Here is a 17547-nt window from a genome sequence, read left to right as displayed (position 1 = left end):
AAAGACAGAAAAGAAGAGAAAAGAAAGAAGAAAGGGAGGAATACTTTTGCGAAGGTCTCACTTGACCTAAATTTTGAAAATGTTTTGAAATTACTTGCCTCCATTTTGAAATATTTGCGGGAAAAAGGAAAAGACGAGATTCGCTCGTCGGTACATGGTTCGACCGTTTTTTATGCCTTTACCAGAGGTAATCGAACCAAGGATCGAATTCATGCCTTTTGCTTTGCTAAAATATTATCTAAGAAATTATTCTAAGTCTAAAATGCACAAAGAGTCATGCTTGTGAAATGAAAATGCACAGATGTATGCTTTTAAGAAGAAGAATTTTAAGATTTTGAGATTTTCCAAGTGATTTTGAAATGAATTTGAGAATATTTGTGAAGGAATGGTTTTTGAAAGTTAAAGATGGATTTGGAGAAGTTAGATTTTCTAACTTAAAATTTAGAATAGATCTTGTGTTTTGAAAAAAATTGAAATGAACTTGAATTTGAAGAAGGGAGATTTAGAAAATAAGAATTGAAAAATGAATATGGACTTCAAAAAAATGAAGTTTAGAATTGAAAGTCGAGATGGAATTTAACAATGGAGTGGAATTCTAGATTTAAAATTTGAAATCAGAATGAAAGTTGAATGGGATTTGAGAAATCTAGATGGGATTTGGAATTGGGTTTTTGAAATATAGATTTGAACTTGAATTTGGATTTCAAATCCGGATTTGAAATTGGATTGGAAATCCATATGGAATTTAGAAATGGAATTGGACTTGAGAAATCCAAAAGGATTTTGAGAATGGAATTGAATTTAAAATCTGGATTTCAAGATGGCATTGGATTTGGAGTTGGATTTGAGAAATCTAAATGGAAATTTAAAAATCGGATTGGATTTGACGAATCCAGATGGGATTTGGAAATAGAATTGGATCTAAAACCTGATTTCGAGATGGTATTGGAAAACAGAATTGGATTTCCAGATGAAAAAAAAGGAAATGAATTTGGAATTAGTTTTGAGAAATCTCCCTGGAATTCAAAGATAGGATTGGATTTTTGAAAATTCAGATGGGACTTAGAATTAGATTTTAGAGATCCTAGATCGATTCTTGAAATTGGAAAGAAGGATAGAGAATGAAACTTGAATTTTGAAATCAGGTGATGAATCTGGAAATTTCAAAGTTGAATTGAACTTTGAAATTAAATTGAATTTGAACTTGAATCTTGAATCTGGAAATGAATTTGGAATTTCAAAGTTGAATTGAACTCTGAAATTTGATTTGGAATTTTGGAATTTTGAATTTTTGAATTTTTGAATTTCAAAGTTAAATTGAACTTTGAAATTGGGATATTGAATTTTGAATTTTAGAGATGAATTCAGAATTTCAAAGTTAAATTAAACTTTAAAATTAGAATATTGAATTTTTTAATTTTGAAGTAAAAAATAGAATTGAGAATAGGAAGATGAATTTGAATTTATGAATAAGAATTGAAGATTAATTTGAGAAATGAAGAAGATATTTGAAGGATTGTCTGAAAATCACTTGATTTTTGAAGAAAATTTTGAAATAATTTGAAAATATGATGTGATTCTATTCTAAATGATGAAATGAATTAAAAAAATTTAAAAATTAAGTATTTGAAAAGCATATTTCATTCTTTAAATAAAATTGAAATAAGATTAAAGATATAATACATTTCTGACTATGGTCATAAGATGTATTATATAATAATCGTATTTAAATTCAAGTGAAGAATAAAACATATTTTTTCTGCCTTTATAGAGTTTAAAATGAAATTAACTTTCAATATATCCTGACTATGGCCATTGATATACATTTTGAGTTAATTTTAAGTTAAACTCTGATAAAGGAGAAAAATATTTAGAAATATGATGATTTTTGAAAAGAGACCCAGTGTGGATCCAGTGTTATTCCATAAAAGATGAAAACCATAAGTTTTGTTCACACCTTGACTATGGTCATTGATGCAAATCATCAACTTAGGATTTAATCACCTCGTATTAGAATTGTGCATGTGTCATTTGTGTCCCATCATGTGAAATTTTGAAATAAAAGAGAAAATTAATATAGAACAAGTATTTCTATGAAAAATGTATGCTCATACACTCTAATCTAGGACTAAAATGTAAAGAATTCTCATTAGATTTAACTATTACATTATTGAAATTTTAGATTAAAATGGCAGAATCCTAATCTAGAAAGAAAACTTGATACATTATATCTTTCCTGCAAAACAGGGTTAGCATAAGGCAAAGCACAGAATATGAAAAGGAAAGCTAAGGGACTGTTTTGGAACTAGAATGTATGTTATATGTGCTCATGGAAACGTAAATATAATATAATATGCAGGGGATCCAATGATATGAGGTAAAATGTCAAATGAGATGCTATGCAAAAATGCGAAATGGAGGAGCGCTACAGTGGCTATGCAAATGCGCCATTATTGTGAAACTATGTAGTGCAGTGAAGGTGAACCCTAATTGTAATAGCTAATGACACACTAATGTTGTATGCAAGAACGCAAGTGAATGGTGGTGACAAGATATTACTATGAAGAGATGACTATAGGTAGCCTATTAGTGCAAAGTGCTCAAAATATGAGTTGTTGGGGTATGATATTGTGAATGTGAGATGCTGTACAAAGATTAATATCATGTGTAGGTAGAATGGATGCTGGATACAGTAGCAGTGATAAGTTGCTGCAATTACAGCAAAGAAGTGTATGGGTGAAGGCTAGTAATGCTATTCAGAGTGCTTCCAGTCAGCACATCACAATGGTCCTAGTTGACACATTGATTATATATGACACATCAACTTTAACAACAGTTAGTCTGTAACTTACCTTTATTGGCGACAACTTAATTGGCAATAGCTCAATTGCCTATGTTGGTAAATTGTCTTCACAGCAGCAGGACAGATCTCTAGCAACTGCAACTCGATTTGTAGAAATTGATTGCATACAACATGTTTACAGATTTCTTTTAAAAGGCAGCGACATAGGGGTTCTTATATCATCAATCATGGACTTTACATAGCCAATCAGTGGAGCTGAAAGGTAAATGCAATGTACGAGATGTTGCAAATGACCTGCTAGTGTTATATACAAAGGGGTAAGTGTGGCAAGAGTTGCTGATGTGTGGCAAGTGGGAAAGTGAGTGTAGGTATGGATATAAAGATATGGTGCCAAAGACTAGCAAAAGTTATACTCAGCCAATCAAGATAAATCAGAAACTATAGCCAGGACGTCCAATCTTAGCTCAACCAATCCTAATTTTACCGCAAATTAGAAACATGAACAAGGCATTCAATTCTGATCTAAAAAAATGATTTAAAGTCAGATAAGGAAGATGTTTTTATAGTAAATCAGGAAAAAGCAGTAATGGCATCGTTATTTAACACCCCAAGTTCAGATAGGGTCAGTAGTACCTAAGTCACAGAACTACTCTTTCTGATCCTTCATTCAGTGATCGGCCATTCACTAGAGGCTATCCACCTAGTGCAACAAAGTCCCCCTATCTGGGGCGAATGAGGAACGTGCATATTTTGCTAAGGAAATATACATATATCTTCTCTTCTTCTTCTTCTTTTTTTGGAAATACAGTGGTATCTCTTGCCCTACAGATGCATTTTACACAATTTTTTTTAACATTTCTCATGGCACCTACCTTTCTAGTCTAATGAGGTAGCAAGTGGGCCACCAGAAAAGGCAATATGATGTCAGCTTTCTTTATTCTGGTTAACACCATAATCAATTTAGTGTGGGAAAAAGAGTCTAAAAGGGTATGGATCCATTACCCGACCAATACATGAGGCATTTTGGCTCAAGCTTATAATGATGAGGGTGTTTGATCAATAAGACAGTAGTCTTCATATGTTGACATCCACGGAGAAATAGGTGAATGGCATCAAAACAGCCACAGAGCTCTATCACATGCAAGATGATGAAATGAAACTACTGCTTGAAAGCAAAATATTATGTAGGTATTGCTAAACTAAACATCATACATTGCATACAGAGAATGCAATGAAACGTGAGCATAGAAAATTAATAGGCTTACCTGGAAATCAGAACACTCGATGCAATGATGCAATGCGTATGTAATAAAAATGAAAGATGTAGATGAGAGAGGGGGGATGATGCGACGAAGTATGAATCTGAAAGAAAATGCAGGTATATGAACCATAACATTCAGTATACAGAAACAGGGACGTGACTAAAAGAAAAAATAAAGGGGCAAAATCAAAGTAAACGACGTAATGCAGAGACAATACTAACAAAAAATGAAAATGAATAGGCATAGGAATACGATGCAATATCTAGATGCAGAAGGCTAAATCATATAATTGTACGATCATGGCTGAAGATACCCAAATAAAAATAACATGGCTTGTGATACTAATGCCAACAAAATGGAAATGAGCGGAATGAGGCGATTGAAGTGAACATCATACAGCAGCAAACGAGAACTTAGAAAATAAGAAAGAAGAGTGCTAAATGAGATGCTACATTTGGCTTACCATTGCAGAGAAGCATACTGAATTGTAATAAAAAAAAAAAAAGAAGAACAGATACTGAGCATCAAACCGCAGAGAACAAAATGCATTTGCAGAACAAAAGAAGCCCATAAACTAATTCTGAAAACAAAGAAATGTTGGAACACATAGATTCCTTTGATATAGCACACCTGTAACTCGAATTTGCTAAATGCAAATAGAGGTTACAGGACGTGCATTAATGGGGTGATGGATCCAAAAAGTTTAAAAGAAAATCAGAAAAATCAGAAAAGACGGGGAAAAAACTTACCGTAGCCTTGATACTGGGATCTGGTTTAGGAGGAATGCCTCTAGTATATGGCGGTAATGTGAGGAGAGGTATTTGTGATGGATTGAAGAGGGAGAATCAATGCAGAGTTGAATCGTAGATCCGGCTCCTCCAGGCAATCAGAAGAGGAAATCTGACTTTGCTTAGCTCTGCTGCAAGGCTCTTTGGATCACTGGAGTTCGGAAGGAAGGAGCATTGATATCCTGTATGCTCCTTCGGATTGCTTGAAGCCTTGAAGCGGGTCGCAGAGGTTCAGAAAGAAGGAGATGATGCTCCTTCAAAGAAATCAAAGGGGAAACTTCCTGGTTTCCTTTTGCTTGCATAGACTTTGGAAGAGAGGATCAGAGGGAGGAAAAGTAGAATCCAGAAGAGATGAATGCGGGGGTGAAAAGGCGGTGTTGAACCCCTTCCCCTGTGCCTCTTTTTATAGGAGGGGGGGGGGGGAGAAGCATCGGGAAGGAGGCAGTTACGCATCGATGGTTAAAGAAGAAGGAGGTCGATTGAAGGGTTGAGGAAAAAGGCAGATGGGTGATGGGTTTAGAGAAGAATCGAGAAGGGTTTTCAGGAAGAGCGAGAGAGAACAGTTTTCGTAACAGAAAGCCGTTGCTGGTTTTTACAAAAACGGGTTAATTTTTAAAGTTTTTTAAAAAGGTGGTTTATATTTATGAGGTTTTTTTCAGAAAAGGGGGTAAAACCATAAAAATGCGAAGGAAGATACAAAGGATGGTGTCTAAAGGAGGTTTTGCAAAAAAAAAAATATTTTTGAGATATGAGGATTTTCAAAATAAGGTTTTTGCAAAAAATACAAGATTTATTTCAGAAAATGAATTCCAAAATGGATTTGGATCCAAGATTTTTAGAAAATATTGATTTTGGATCTTGAATTAAGATTGGATTCAGATAAAATATCTGAGAAAATACCGCAAATTGATTTTTTTTTTGAAGAATAGAAGATCCGGGATCAGAATTGGATCTAGATATCCGATTTGGATCAGAAATTGGGTCAAAAAATAAAAAATGAACTTGGATTCCAATGAATCTGAGAAATGAATGGTTTTTTTATCAGAAATTGATCTGATTATTAAAAAGATGTGGGTCAGGGGCAAAAAGGAAATTTTTGGATTTTTTGGAAAAATTTGGGTGTTCACAAACACTTAAATACTTATAAACCTTATCTAATGCATTATTATATTGTTATTCATTCTTTGTCTTGTAAGGGCACACTCATAGGTACTTAACTCCAACTCCGCAATTAGATAGGATGTTTATTATGCTATGTATTTTAATTTTGTCATTTATTCGAAGAGTCTGAAAAGCATTCAGTGGAGTGGTATGTGATCAAAAGGAACTCATAGTGGTCCAGAAAATAAATTTCTACTCTATTGAGCTACGAGACTTGCTTAATTAGGCCTCATTGACAGTCCAGGCCCCCTACAACTAACGACTAGGGATCAAGGAGGTGCATTTTCCCTCCAAAGAACATAATTGTCAGTCAATCATGTGTACCTCCTACCCTCTCTAAGGTAGGTCAGGGTCCAAATGGGCTATTAGGTGTTATGACATTGGGCTCAACTAAAACAATGGGTTCACTCAACACCAGGCTCCTTAAACTTAAGCTCCACGCTAGGTAGTTTATCACATTGCCTCACAAGGCATGAACCCATACCCTTGAACTTCCCTGGGGTGCAACTAGATATAGCCCATTTGATCCATCTCAAGACATTGTAAACACCCTAAATTTTTCAAATCTGTTTCGGACACCCCCTTTTGTATTCCTGATTCATTTAGGAGTATATTTGAATCAATTCATGATCTCGAGTTCATCTGATATCCAAGATCCAACTTCATTTCTTAAGTTTTGATCTAGTATCCAAGATTTGTTTTCAGGTTTGATCCAATATCCAAACCCGAACTCCATCATAAGCCTGAATTTTTCATTTTTATAAATTCATTCCCAAGGTTTGAAACCAACTTGAACCAATTTCCTTCATTTTGGTTTGCAATCTAGATCCAAATCTAGTTTTTATTCAAAACCTCAGATCTAGATCCTTTTCAAAATTCAATTTTTGCCCTAATTTTAAAGATTAATTCTTAAATTTGAAATTCAAGTCTATCAATTTGCAAAAATCTTTTAAAAATACCATAGATCCAATTCATAATTCAATTTGGATTTTGAAATATTAAGACGGATTCAGATCCAGTTTCAAAATCCAATCTTTTATCCCCAATTAAAAAAAACAATTCTTTAATTTCAATCCTAAATTCAATACTTTTGCAAAATTTCTTAAAATTCAATCTGGATCCAATTTTAACTCAATTTGGATACAGAAATCAAATTGGATGTCAGATCCAATTGAGATCCATTATTTTCAAAATCCTCCATTTTTATTCATATTTTATTTATCTTATATTTTTAAACCTATTAAAAATCATGAAAGGAAAAAAAATACATTTTTAAAGAAAGGTCGTCAACCCCAAGCTGGCCCGATGTTGCCTCAGCCCTAGACCCTCCAGAAAAAGAGGAAGAAAAGGAGGAGGAAACAGAAAAGGAAAAGAAGCAGAAAAGAAGGAAGAAAATAAGCAAGAAAGAAGGGGGAAAAGAAGCAAAAAAGGAGAAAACGAAGAAGGAAAAGAAGGAAGAAAATAAGCAGGAAAGAAGGAGGAAAAGAAGGAGAAAGAAGAATAAGAAGAGGAAGGAAAAATAAAGGGGGGAATCGGCAATTGGTGGTCAGCAGTCTCTCTCTCTCTCTCTCTCTCTCTCTCTCTCTCTCTCTCTCTCTCTCTCTCTCTCTCTCTCCTTCTTGCTTGGAGTTGACAAAATTTAGAGAAGCTTCCAACTCTCTCTTTCAGACCCCTTCAGTCAAGGTGAGTATCCTTCTTCTATTCCCTTAAAAGTTCTTGTCATAGCATAATTAATGGATTAGAATCTAAGTTTTCATCTTCTTATCTGCTGCATTTTAATCTTTGTTTAACATATTTTTGATTGAGCCAAAAGAATTGAAGTGATTTGATCTTTTTAGATCAAGTCCTTCTTTTAAAAGGGCTATAGCAAGTTAGATTTATGCCTCAACTATTTTTGTTTTATTTTAATACATTTCTGTCTTAATTTTTCATCATCCATGCATTCATTCATGTTTTAAGGCATTGGATCTCACGTTTAAACGTTCATGCATGTGCAGTTCGCTTTTATCATGTTCAGTTGCCTTTAGATTGCATTTCAAATTTTGGTGCATTTTAGATCTATCGATTTGTATGTAACCAGAGCTCATTTCAATATGAATTTTTTACTGCAACTTTATGCATATGTCTGCATTCTCTCCACCAAAAATAAGACTATTCTGAGTTTGTTTAAACCACTTTAAAATTTGAGATTCAGAACCTGTTATTCTGTATTGTCGGGATTTTAGCAGAATCAGGGCTGACTTGCCGGAACAATTTCTCCCTAACCAGAGATGATCTTTTCAATCCGTAAAAAATGGTATCTTTGAAATTGAATCTAATTTGTTTATAAAAATTTTCAATGATTTTTATGGTATTTTCATACCTGTTTTGGGTCAAAAACCATAACTCTGTCACCCTGTGTCATTTTAGCGACTCAAATTTTGATCCATTTTGTCAGAATTATATCTCCTCAATAGAAGATCATTTTCCAATTTTGTAAAATGGTTTCTCTTTTTTTATATATCTAATTCATCTCTGCAAATTTTTAAAAAAAAATATGATCAATTTCTATTTTATTTTTATTAAATACCAAAACCTTGTATTCTGATTTTGTATGTTTTGATTTTGGCTCCATGTTATGACTATTGTACCCCTTCAACGTTGTTGGGCTGTCTCACTGAACCATAGTTCGAGAAAGAGCCTCACAACTGAACCAATTATTTGGGTTAACACCCCCCTACCACGTACTTAAGGGTCATAGTCTGAAGTATATCGGTAAGTGCTCAAGGATGTTGGGAAGCCATTACCTTAGAACGAGAGAAATATTTTTATGCCACATACGTCAAGCTTCGGCTTCGGTGTATCAGCATACCTTGATTGGAATCAGATGATCTGAACCTTAGAGTTAGAATTAAGGTCTTACAAGTCATTTCAAATATTGCATTTAGAGTCAGCTTTTAGGAAGTGTTGTTTGTGCATCCTTGTTTGTGCGGCTGTGATTATGTGATGTTTATTTACTTCAAAGATTCTTGATTTATGATTTGAATGAACAATCATAGTTAGCTGTATGTGGTCTGATTTTCAGAATTAACCCCTTATTCTGAATGGGAAATGAAGAAATATCTTGTTAGAAGGAGGTTCAGGTTTATCCCTTAACCTGAAAGGGAAGAGGAAATATGAATGGTGAAAAAAATTTATTTTGATTTTGCCTGCATACAGGGTTTCTGAAACATAAAGACAAAATTTTAAAAAGATGCTCTAGTGTGGCAAAGGAAAAGATGCGCAGAAAATTGATATTTCATTGATGACTGAAGTATTTACAAGAGGATGACCAACCAAGCAGAAGAAACTTAGGACTATGATGTCCTTACAAGGAAAGGAGATAAAAGAAGAAAGCGAGAAAACATTGGCATTGCTGCTCTCAAGGTGCTGATGAACCAATTGGTTTGTTCTCTTCCTCGTCTTCCACCAGAAGATCTTTATCAATGTAGTCTTGAATGATGTTCTTGAGAACGAAGCAGTGATCGATATCATGCCCGAACGCCCGATGAAACTCGCATAATTGATCCTTAAATCTTTCCCTGACAACAGTAAGATCATTAATTTTTGGAAACTTAATCATTTCTTTAGCCAACATGTACTCAAGGATTTCTTTGCGCAGCTAGTCCAAGGGAGTAAAATCTCGAGTAAAGCTCCAGTTATCATGCTTCAGTTTTCTTGAGTTTTTGATTTATGACGAGAGCTCGATTGGCATGACTTGTCATTTTGTTTGTAAATGTCCCCCTTTCTGCCTTCATAGTTACTTCTAGTAGCATTCATGGAGAAAGTGATTGGTGTCATCTTTTTTTAGTCTAAGCTCCATTTTGAGAGTGTGAGGCTCTCATATACACTGTTTTTCATTCATATTTCAAGTCATTTGGCTCGTTCTATCAATTCGACAAAGAATTGATATGGGAAAGTGAAGACCAGGCCCTTCAGAGGCTTAGAAAAGTTGTTCAGGATCATTGACAATGCATGCCCCTCTGATTTTGGGTCCTTCATCATGTTGCAGGTGGATCTCCACCTATGAATGAAATCTCTGACCTTTTCACTGTCATTCTATCTTATATTGAAAAGATGGTTGAGGGTTGGCAGAGCCTTAGCATTGAAAAGAAACCTTTTGATGAACAAATTGACCACTTTATCGAAGTCTCGCAACTCAATTGGATTGGTATGCTCTGCATACCACTTTGCTGCTATTCCCTCTAGACTGCGCTGAAAGCATATGAATAAGACCCTGTTATTGCTTTTAAACCGGTTGCATTCTGCAAAGAACATGGCCAAATGGGCTTTGGGGTTGCCAGTTCCATCAATCTTTATGAACTTGCAAGGAAGGTCCTCCAGGTTGTCATCCCCTTCTAGGCCATCATAGAAATCTTTGCAGGTGTAGACTTTCTTGCCTTTGTCCCAAGCTTGTAGATCCTTGACCACACGAGTCATCTCCTTTAAATGCAGTTGAATCGGGTCTTCCACCAGGATCTGAAACTTAGTCTTGTTCACTGACTTAAGCTCATCAATGGTTTTCTTGGGTCGATACAAGGGGTTTTGGAAAAAATTTGGTTGCTCTTCCTCTGAGTCTTCTTCTGCTGACTTTAAAGCGCTATCATGCTGAACTTTCTTCTTGCCAATCTTGATGGGCTTTCTTCTGATCTCATTTTCGGAAGATACTTTCTTTGAATTTGCCTCAGTCTGTTCAGATGCCATCTTTGTCATCATTTTCTCAAATAACTTGTATATGACTGGATCAACATCGCTTTCTATTTTTTGGCCCTGCCTTCTGGATGAATTGGGGGAATTTATTTCTTCTGCCTCGCTATCACTGTACTGCTGAACAATCTCATTTTCTATCCTTGTTTGAACCATGATGAAATGTCAATGCTTTCTACAGAATAAATGGATGATTTAGATTGAAGAATTTTTGGGAGAAAGAGAGACGATGAAGGAGATATTTAAGAATTAGGCTCATAATTTGGAAAGATATCTCTTGACAAAAGAAAATTCATGTGAGAAAATAGAATTTTGAATAGAATCAAAAGATATACTAGAAGGTATGAAGAAGAATTTGAAAATAGATGGCAAGATTTTGATATTTGAAAATTTGTAGATATGATCAAAGAAATTTGAAGAAATCAAAAGAAGAAAAGAAAATACATCTGGATTTTTGAAAATCTAAGGAGAGTTTTAAAAAGGAATTCTAGGGTTTGGGAAAAATAATTATGAAGAAATAAGAGAAAATATACGCCTGGACTTTAAAAAGTAGAAGAAGACTTCAAAACAAATATCTAGGTTTTTCTTTTTTAGAAAAATAATCCTGAAGAATCATGGAAAGAGAAATATATACCTAGATTTTGAGAAATACAAGGAAATCTTAAAAGAATATCTAGGGTTTAAAAAAATTATAGAGAAAATGAAATATATACTTAGATTTTGAGAAATATAGAGAAATCTTGAAAAACGTTCAGGGTTTAAGAAAATTATGAAGAAATAAAGAAAGAGAAATATACAACCTGAATTTTGAGAGATATAGGGGAATCTTGAAGAAATATCCAGGGTTTAAGAAAATTTATTCTGAAAAATAGAGAAAGAGGGATACATACCTGGATTTGAAAAAATAGAGGAAATCTTGAAATAAATATCCAGGTTTTAAGAAAAACCATTATGAGGAAGTAAAGAAAGAGAAATATACAACCTGGATTTTGAGAAATAGGAGAAATTTTGAAATAAATATCTAGGGTTTTAAAAAGGTGAAGTAAATAAAGATTTATAAGATAATATCCACAAAAGAAGCAAAACTATACAAGCAATAATGCACAGAACAACATTCCCTAGAAGCTGACTCAAAATGCAATATTTGAAAAGGCTTGTTGGACCTTAATCCTAACTATATGATTTCAATCATCTGATTTCAATCAAGATACGCTGATATACTCAAGTCGAAGCTCAAAGTACGTGGCATAGAAATATTTCTCCAGTTCTAAGGTAAGGTTTTCCCAACATCCTTGAGCACCTACCGATATACTTTGGACTATGACCCTTAGTATGTGGCAAGGGGTGTTAACCCAAATAAGTGGTCCAGTTGTGGGGCTCTTTCCCGAAATATGGTTCAGTGAGACAGCCCAGCAACGTGAAGACCAGGACAATATAGGTAGGGATGTTTTTGAAAACATGTTCAACATGCAATAAACCAGATGTTTCTAATGCAAAGTCCTAAAGAGGTAGAATTTTGAAAATCATAAGAAGCATACACTTGCATACATTATTTACATTCAATCCCTAGAATTGAGGAGAGTTGTATTTCAGACCTAAGTCTAAGTGAGCATGCATAAATCTCCTCAATATGGTCCTACCAAACCATACTTAAATCCTATATGCATTATGTCAGCTGGGACAAAATCTAGGCGCCTAAAGTTTGCATGAAAATGAAGCTGACATTTGTAGAATAATGACTTAGACAAAATCAAAGCAAAGCAAAAGCATAAATTTGACCAGACAAATACGAGTCCCATCTCAGTCGCCACTTCTGTGATCGTTGCAAAATTTTTCCTTTTTCTCTCTTTCCTCTTCTTTTTCCCTTCTCACCTTTTCCCTTTTTGAAGGGGAAAAAAGAAAGAAAGAAAAGAGAAGATAAAGAAAGAAAAGAAACTCTTTTGAAAGGTCTCACTTGACCTTAATTTGAAAAAATATTTGAAAGATTAACTCGCTTTCATTTTTCAAATATTTGTGAGAAAATGATGAAGAGACGGGACCCGCTCGTCGGTACGAGGTTCAACCGTTCCTAGCGCCTTTACCAGGGGTAATTGAACCAAGGATCAAATTCATGTCTTTTGCTTTGCCTAAATTTGTCTAAATGATTATTCAAAACCCTAGATGCACATTAAATCATGCTTGTGCTTATGAAAATACAAAGATGTATGCTTTTGAGAAATACTTCAGAATTTTTGGACTTTTTCAAGTGATTTTGAAACAAGTTTGGAAATATCCTTGAAAAAAAGGTTCAGAGATTGAACTTGATTTGAAAAATTGGGATTTGAATCCAAAACTTGGATTTTGAAATGAATTTGAGATTTGAAAAGAAAATTTGAAATTCTGAAGTTGAAATCATAGCTGAAATAGGTTAAAGATTTAAAATAGATTAAAACTTGAATTAAAGAAGGAAGATTTGAAATTGAAAATGAAATTTTGGAAAAGAATGAAATTGGAAAATGAAGTGAAATCTTGAAAAATGGAAATTGAAAATAAGAGTTAAATTTGGAATTGATTTGAAATTGGAACTCAAAATGGAAATTCGAAAATGGAATTTGAATAGAAATTCAAACTGGAACTTTGAATTGAATTTTGATTTTGAATTTGGAATTTGAAATTGAATTTAGAAATCTTGAATTGGTTTTGAAATTTGCCTTGAAATGAATATTGAATTTAAAAAATCGATTTAGAAACTCAGAATCAATCTCAAAATTTGAGTTGGAATTTTAAAGTATATTTTAAAACTTTGATTTAAAGTGGAAATGAAACTCAATATTTGAAATTTTTGAAATGGAAATAAAGAATTTGAGTGAATTTTGGAATTTAAAATATGAAATTCAAAAAATGAGAATTGAAAGTTTAGAATTTGAAATAAGATGGAATTTGAGAATAAAAGGATAAATCTGAATTTACAAATGGAAATTGAAAATGAATTTAGAAATAAAAACTGAGTTTTGAAAATTTATCTCAGAAATCACTTGGAATTTTGAAGATATTTTGAAATAATTTGAGAAATAATGCAATTCTATCCTGAATGATGAATGATTTGAAAGAATTTAAAGATTGAAATTTAAAAGCATATTTTATTCTTTAATAGAATTGAAATAAGATTAAATCATAATACATTCATGACTATGGTCACAAACATATTATAATATAATCTATATTTGAATTCTAATAAACAATAAAATAAATTTTGGTGCCTTTATAGGATTTAAAATAAAATTAACTTTTAATATATCCATGACTATAGCCACAAATATATCTTAAGTTAATTCACATATTAAATTCTGATAAAAGAAGAAAAAAATATTTCAGAAAAAATATGATGAAAATCAAATGTTATTCCATAAAAGATAAAAATCCTAAGTATTGTTCACATTTTGACTATGGCCATAAATGTAAATCATTTACTTAGAATTATTTACTTCCTTTTAGAATAGTGCATGTGTCATTCGTGTTTCACCATTGTGGATTTTTGAAATAAAAGTGAAAATGAGATGAAACAAGCAATTATGAGAAATACATGCTCATACATTCTATTCTAAGTTGAAAAGGAAAAATTCTCATTAATATTTAACTATTACAATCTTGAAATTGAAATGATAAAATCCTAATCTAAGAAAGCAAGTCTAAATTTTCTATATTTTCCTGCAAAACTGAGTTAGCATGAGATGACAAAAATATAGAGAGAGATTGCAAATATTATATTGAACTTAGAATGCATATGATCTTGCCTATTCTAAACGAAGAATGCATATGGAATATCTAAATGCCATGCATGTACTTTATCGAATATATATATATATATATATATATATATATATATATATATATATATATATATATATATATATATATATATATATATATATATATATATATATATATATATATAGAGGATGCCTAGGTAATGCATGAAATGCCATGCCTATGTCATTGAAAATTCATTTATGAGAATGCATGTAAGATGAAGATATAGGAAAACATGGATATACTGTGAACATGAAATGCATGAACTAGATTAGCATGCATACACACTAGAGTTATGGTGGAAATTCAATGAGAAGGCTAAATGCATATGCTACCAAGCCTATGAGATGTATTACATGATGCACAAATGCATAAGTGGAAGTGGTGCAACAATGTATAAAGGAATGACATATTGGATAATGAAGTGAGCATGTGCAGGTAGCAATGCCCTGTGTATAAGTGCATGAAACATATATAAAGGAACTGTAGGCATTGGATGGTGTGGCAGAGGTGAATGAGGTGGCACTATCCCTATGCAGCAAGTGTAGATGAGGGAGGTGAGTGTGAGAGCTCAGGTGGCAGCAGATAGGTGCAGGGAATGGGCAATAGGAATGTGCATCTCCTTGGTGAAGAGGTTGTTCTTAGGCCATCTCTGTTGTGCCCACTTTCTTACAAATGCAAAGAGAGGTTGGTAGTAGACTTGGTAGGCACCAACTAGGTGAATCACAATGGTTGTATGTGTATGGACAAGATTATGAAATCCAAAAGGCAGTTCAATTTGCTGACTAATATTGGAATCCGAATTGACACCAACTATTTGATTGGCACAATCGCTCGCATCAGTTTGTTTTGCATTTTGACCCTGCTAGCCATTCTTATGCTATGTGGTGGCGCTACACAGGGACATGACTGTGGAGGTTTGGACAGGATTATGACTAGGAGGTGCATTGAATGATTGACTTGTAGGTTTGACATCATTCATTTATCCAGACAGCTGGTCCCCCCCAATACTTATTGTTTTCAGTGATGTCAAGTTGGGTTTATCAGTTGAAACTTCACAACATTTTGATGAAATTTTGAGCAATGGTTGTATTGGCTATGTCGAGGAACCAATAAGGGTTGTAGAACCCAAACTCTGTGAGTAGGTTGGAGGGGGAGGGATCCCACTGTTCTGCTCAAAACCAAAATCGCCATTACTGCTAGAATCCATGGTCTAGAACACACCACCACCCACCAATAATATATGGTGCAAACTGCAAGCACACTAGAATTCCACCAACTATGAGCCTGAAAAAGGTGAGGTGGACAAACCGCAGTCCTTACTCAACCAACTAGCAATGAACTCACCAAAACTGGTACCAAATAAGAAAAAAGTTGTCACCAAGCCAAGGGTATGAACTTAAAGCAAAGTGGTGGTTTGACTGGAAAAGAAAAGTTGGTAATTTCTTGCAGGGCTCAACAAGGAACAAACAACCAATGCAACTTTATGTCTTGCAGAATCATAATACCAAGATGTGCCAAAGGTAAAGTATCCTTGTATAAGAGCATCCAATACAGGGGAAAGGAAAGTGAAATCCATGCACCAACCACCCTATTTTTGCTTTAACTAGAGATAAATAACTATAATCTAATGACCCACATTAAACTAGGAAAAGAAAAGAAAAGAAAAAAAGCAAGGGTTAAGAGCAAAAAGGGACAAGCAGCAAAGGATGGGGCATTAACTAACAACTCATTAGATCAAGTTAAAAAGAAAGACAAATTCCATCTTTCACCCATAAGTCTATTCTATCGCTTTCAACAAAACCAACAATAGAGATAGCAAGAAAACTACCCAAGATTTTGGAAGAGAAACACAAGACAACTTAATTTTTGTGAAGGTCCACAACAGGATAATGGCCAAGAAGCAAAAGAATGAGAAAATGAGAAGTATATGTTCTCAAGTTTTCTCGTCTAGGAATGGTCAAATTCTCGTTGGCATCACTGTTCGAGTAAGGACATGGCATTTTTCTTAGAATTGTTGCCACAAAGGTTTTGAACCCAAGGGATTCTGATCACTTCTTTGTGGAAGTAAAATAAAGAAACACTACAAAGGGAAGAGTAAAAGAAAGTACATGCCTAAGCCCAAAATTTTCAATACCCCATAATAAGGTTTTTCCTTGAATTGGGAAGGTTGCAATAGGGTAACTGCGATTGTGATGAGTGCAGAAGTAGCAAGGTGAAATTATAAGGTGCAACAGGTGATTAAGTGGAGTGTTGATGGCGTGAAGAAAGTAGTAATGAAGTAAGTGCTTGTGTGTGCTGCAAATGTTGTTGTGAAGGAGGTTGTGTGAGGGAAAGGTAATAGTGCGTACAAGAATTATTGTGTAATGAAAGTGCAGTATGGGGTAAGGATTTGATAGGGGTGAGAGAGAACAACAAATTACAGAGATATCATCCTAGGAAATGTAAATCGCCCAAATGAATAGCATCTCTAAATCACAGGTTGCAGATATATAATCTCAGAAGATGAAAAATGCCAAAATGCATAACATCTCCAAATCACCCATTGCAGAAGTATGATTTCAGAAAAGAAAATCGCCAAAATGCATGCCATCTTCAGATCACAAATTGCAGAAACGTAATCTCTGGAAAGACAAATTGCTAAAATGAATTAGTAACTTCAAATCGCAATTTGCATAAATGTAATCTCAGGAAATACAAATCGCTAAAATGAAATAGCAACTTCAAATCGAAAACTACAGAAATGTAAAAAGCATAACAGAGAGCGATGCATTGGAATGTAAAACATAAAAATAAAAAATAATAAAAAAAATGATACGATGAACTGCAAAAGGATTATTGAACCTGAAATAGCATAAACAAATATTTATACTTACATAAACTGCAACAATTCAGCAAAATAAATTATAAAGCAAAAAACAAATGTTGGAATTGATCGTTCCATTGATATTGCACATAGGTAGATCAATGTTGCTATAAGCAACTCGATGCTACCAAGGGTGCTTTGATGAAGAAGATG

This window comes from Nuphar pumila, chromosome 2 (genome assembly GCF_984573655.1).
Source record: "Nuphar pumila chromosome 2, dmNupPumi1.hap1.1, whole genome shotgun sequence".
In the NCBI taxonomy this organism is placed as follows: domain Eukaryota; kingdom Viridiplantae; phylum Streptophyta; class Magnoliopsida; order Nymphaeales; family Nymphaeaceae; genus Nuphar; species Nuphar pumila.
This window is presented reverse-complemented; position numbering follows the sequence as displayed.